Below are 4,988 nucleotides of genomic sequence, written 5' to 3'. Positions count from 1 at the left end.
TCAGCTTTTGTCACACTAGTTACCTCGGAAATGTGTTCACTCGAGGAATTCACGGGCAGCAATCAGATGTTTTCCCCACTGCTTTTCATCACAGCTCATCAGAAATTGGGATAGAGCTGGGAAAGGGCAAGGGAGAGAGTCTGAGATGTGACGAGAGAACTAATCCATCCCTGGAAGAGGAACTGATGTTGCATTTTTTTTCCTGCTTATTTTACAGTAAATAAAGAATTAAGGAAGATTGCTGAAAATGTGTCCATTCAGGCAGCAGCTGAATTTCCTCTTAATTACTCTGGGACGGTGAGGGAGGAGGGAAAGTGTGGAGGCATCACAATGAGCAGTAAGTGGTGTGATTAGTGACTGCCCAAAACCTTCCATCTGCACATATGTTGCTAAGGATAGAAATTAGAGATGTGTTCTAAAAATCCCCCATTTAGTGAACGATGGTGAACATAAAGTAAAAAATTACAGGGAAATAGAAAAAGGAAAGTAATTTGTCATGGCATTTCTCTGGGATGAAGGGATAGTGCCCAGGTTCTGCTCCCCAGCTTTTCCCTGCATCAGTCCCATGTGCAGTGCAGCCCACAGCTCTCCTCAGCTGCCTGCTCCCACAGGAGCCAGTGTCTCCACCTGCCTTGGGATTGGAGCCAGCTAAGCACAGGATGAGGAATGGCTTTGCCAAAGCCCACTATGGAGAGGAGCAGCACAAATCCCAGAATCCCAGAAGCACAGAATCCCAGACTGGTTTGAGTGGGAAGGGACCTTAAAGCTCATCTTGTCCCACCCCCTGCCATGGGCAGGGACACCTTCCACTAGACCAGGTTGCTCCAAGCCCCATCCAACCTGGCCTTGGACACTTCCAGGGAGGGGGCAGCCACAGTTTCTCTGGGCAACCTGTGCCAGGGCCTCCCCACCCTCACAGGGAAGAATTTTTTCCTAACATCTAATCTAAGCCTACTCTCTGTCAGTGGGAAGCCATTCCCCCTTGTCCTGTCACTCCAGGCCCTTGCAATTAGTCTCCATCTTTCTTATGGGCTCCCTTCAGATTAACCCTTGTCATGTGCTGAGGTTGTCCTTGTTTCTCTACCTGACAGGTAGGTCTGGGTTCACAGGAAGGGGTAAGATGCCAGGAAACCAAGAAATATCTGGATGTGCATCCTGGATGCACTCGGGAAGAGGGCAGGAGTACCTGTGCTTACAACATACCTTTCAAAAACAGCAGTGGCAACAAGCATGAAGTGGCTGATTACAGGGAAGCAGGAAACGCTGGACTGAGACAATCTCCTCCCCTGTTATCTGTACCTTTGGTTTATTACATTTAACCGTGCTTTTGATCTGAAGGAAGAACATTCTAACAGAAAACAGCATCAAACTCTTTTGTCAGCACCAACTTTGCAAATCCAATAAAACCTCTGAACACCATCAAGGCAGCAAATCCAGGCAGTAAACAAGTTTTCTTTGTGATCTTCGCTTTTTCACTGAAAAATCAGATTACACTGAAATCAAACTTTTCCCACGGGAAGTTTCCATTTGTCACTTAAAAAAAACAACCCTCTACGAAGAAAATCTGCTAGATCTGTCATTTAGTTGTTTCAGCTCTCAGGTTTTTTTCAGACTGCAAAACAGATTCTCAGGCCATGAAGAGAAAAATCAGATGGAGAAAAAGGGCTGGCAGAGACTCTGAGGAGCTGTTTCATCAGACCCAACTATATTTTAACCTGCTGTAGATGACATTTGGAGATGGAGATTCCATATTCTCTTTATGCAGTCTCCCAGGGGAAGTACATGTAGGGATTTTTCTAGGGTCTATCCTAAATCTTTCTTGCTGCATTTTATTGCTGTGATTTCTTTTCCTAACCCCTGCAGACTCCGAAATCTATTTATTACTCTCCTTTCTGCATTTCCTGCTGCATCTGAAGAGCTGCACCACGAATCAGCCCTGGCCACACTGTCACTGACACAGAGCCCAGCCTGTCCAGCTCTGCTCCTCCCTCCTGCTGATTCCTGAGAGCACACCCTGATCTCTCCCATGGCTTTCCTGAAGTGCAATTACCAAACCTGAAAAGAGCACAGAGAGGAAGGACTCCATCCCCTGCCTTCAACATCACACTCCCCTGTATAAGCACAGCTGCTGTATTTGCTCCTTTTCAGCATTAGTTGGTGGGGTTTGTTGATTCACTGTTTCCTGTGTATAACATCCATGTCCTTTCCCATGCAATACCTTCATTACCAATCACAGAACCACAAAATGGTTTGGGTTGGAAGGGACCTTAAAGATCATCCAGTTCCACCCCCCTGCCATGGGCAGGGACACCTTCCACTAGACCAGGTTGCTCAGAGCCCTGTCCAACCTGGCCTTGGACACTTCCAGGGATGGGGCAGCCATAGCTTCTCTGGAATTTCTTCCTAATATCTAATCCAAACCTACTCTCCGTCAGTTTGAACCCATTCACCCTTGTCCTGTCACTCCAGGCCCTTGTAATTAGTCTCTCTCCATCTTTCCTGTTTTGCACTTGATCCATCTTCCTAACAACTCAGGAGATGTGGGCATTCGGGTGGGATAAGGTTGACTCCCACCTGGAGGAAGCAGACCCTCTGCACCCAGTTCCTGACATTGGACACCAGTGTCTCTGCAACTGGGGTGTGAAAACTTGTCACCAAGAGCCTTCCTGCAAATTTTCATGGTCGATGACTGAATTCCAGCAGAGTGGATCCCACAGTAGAGGCCATTGCACAGCCAACACACCAGTGGAAGTGACAGATTCCTGCAGACACTGTTGACTTCCCAGAGGAAAGCCCTGCCTCATGTTAGGGAATGCTCAGCAGACTCCCTGAGGCAATGTGATCTTAAAATCTGTTTAGGAAAACTGTCTGTATTTATAATCAAGCCTGGATGCATGACTGGGATGTCTTGCCATGAGCTGCCTCGTGCAGTGCCAGCTGTGCCACAGCATTCCAGCCTGGCACTGTTTGGTCTGGGGTTTGAGCTCCAGTGAAGGATGGTAATCAGTGCCACTGTGTTTGCCATTTCTCTTTGTAGACATCTTTGGGGTGCTTTTCCTGCTCTTGTTGCTTTTAGCTGGGCTTTGTTAAGTCTTCATCACCTAAAAATGTGTTCGTGTGCCAAGATTAGAGTTTTCAGTCTCTCCTGGTTTCCCATTTTTGGATCCTTGATCTGGGCTCTCGTTGTTAATTTTCTGTGTGTTTGTTTTTAAATAAACAAAAGCTGTAATAATAAATGTCTGGGGGTCCAAAGAGTAGTGAAGGATCAGATGTTTGCTAAAGAAGAGGAATGTGGTAGTGGAAAAGATAGGAACTGACTGGGAAACAGCAGGAATGCTTGGCTCCTGGAAACCCTTCATCTGCCCCAAACCTTTCCCTCACCCTTCTGTGCTGTCTGGCTCACATGCTTTTCTTCTCTAAGAATTTCCCTTGCACTTCCACCTTCACAGATATTTTTGCTCACATTGCCCTGACTTCACAACAGACTGTCACCCCCTGACACGGGGTGGTGTCTCATGAAGAACCCAGCTCTCTCCTCTCTTTCAGCAGTTACTTCCTGCAGTGGTAATGGTTATTCAATGGATCAGGGAAATCCTGAACTTAATGGGCAGAAGAGAGGAAATCCCCCTCTTCCTCCAATTCCCAGCTTTCCTGGTTGTGTTTTAATCATCACAGCGCAAGTTTCTCTTGCTGTATTTTATAAAGTGTAAACAGAAGTGCAGAAGGGCTGGTTGTTTTCTTCCATGAAAGAAGGGATCTGATCGATCAAATAACGCAGCCAAGCAGAGCACATGGAAAATCAGGCACTCATAAAAGGCATCTTTGCAATTAGTTTTATCAGCTCCTGTGATTTTCTGCTGACCAACAAGGCTCCTAAACTTATACCAGCAACGAGATGCTTACTCTGCACTTCTCTGACATGCCCCTATGGTACAAGACAGGCTGGATTATTTAGCCTGGTTCCTGCTGAAAGATTTTGGAAGCTGCAGATGCTGAATTCCCTGAGTCTCTGAGAGCGGGTCCATGTGCTGCATGACCTGAAAGTCAGATCCAAGAACATGGATAACTCCAGAATGGAAAGTGGATGAAGGCAAAGAGGAGGAGGGAAAGGGAGCTTCATCATCCACCAGCAGCAACTGGCTCTTACATGCTTGCCACAGCTTGTTTTACTTTTGAATTCTCACCCGCTCTCCTCAGCACAAGGGCAGAGGGATGACATCCAGACCCACAGCACTGCACATCACAAGCAAATCCAGCCCTAAAGACTCTCTTGTACAGTCCCACGGAGTGTTGACTGTATTTTCCCTTCTCAAAAAATCTCGAGCCACTTTTCTTTTCCTAGAAATCTCCTAAAATTAAGAAGGGCACTACAAGCCCCAAATATTCAGTCACCTGCCCTGTTCAGCCTCTGACTTCATCCCTCTTCTGCCCCTCCAGGCATGAAGGTTGTGCACATCAGAGTCCTTTCAGGACAAGCAGCTCCCACCACTCCCAGAGGGCTACTTTGCTCTTCCTGCCACATTTCAAGCAAGAAACTGAAGCACCAAAGTTCTATTTCTTCTCACTGCCAGTAGCAGGACACCAGTTATTTACCTAAGTTCAAGCAGGACAGATCTGAGATATCCTCCTGTGGCATGAAGGTCATGTCTCCAGCAGCCATCATCCCCCATTGAGGGGGTCAAACCACTGCCTGGAATAATTTCCTTTCATTTTGTCCTTCCAGACCTTCCAAATCCGCGCAGTCAAGTGAGGATTTAAACAGGATTTGTGGGTATTTTTTTGTCTTCTTTCATTATTAAAGAAAACAACTGGCTTATTTCTTTTTTATTATTCCCCATCTGATATTTCTGGAATTGATCATGAAGCTGTGGTTTTTCTTTTGTCTGTGTCTTTCTTCTGTAGCTAGGAGAGCAGACGAGACAATCAGAGAAGCCCTTTTCTGGCTTTAAAAATACACAGATTAAATAAGTGATAATATTACTGTCAGC

This window comes from Manacus vitellinus, unplaced genomic scaffold (genome assembly GCF_001715985.3).
Source record: "Manacus vitellinus isolate BGI_N305 unplaced genomic scaffold, ASM171598v3 scaffold_25_pilon, whole genome shotgun sequence".
NCBI classification, from domain to species: domain Eukaryota; kingdom Metazoa; phylum Chordata; class Aves; order Passeriformes; family Pipridae; genus Manacus; species Manacus vitellinus.
This window is presented reverse-complemented; position numbering follows the sequence as displayed.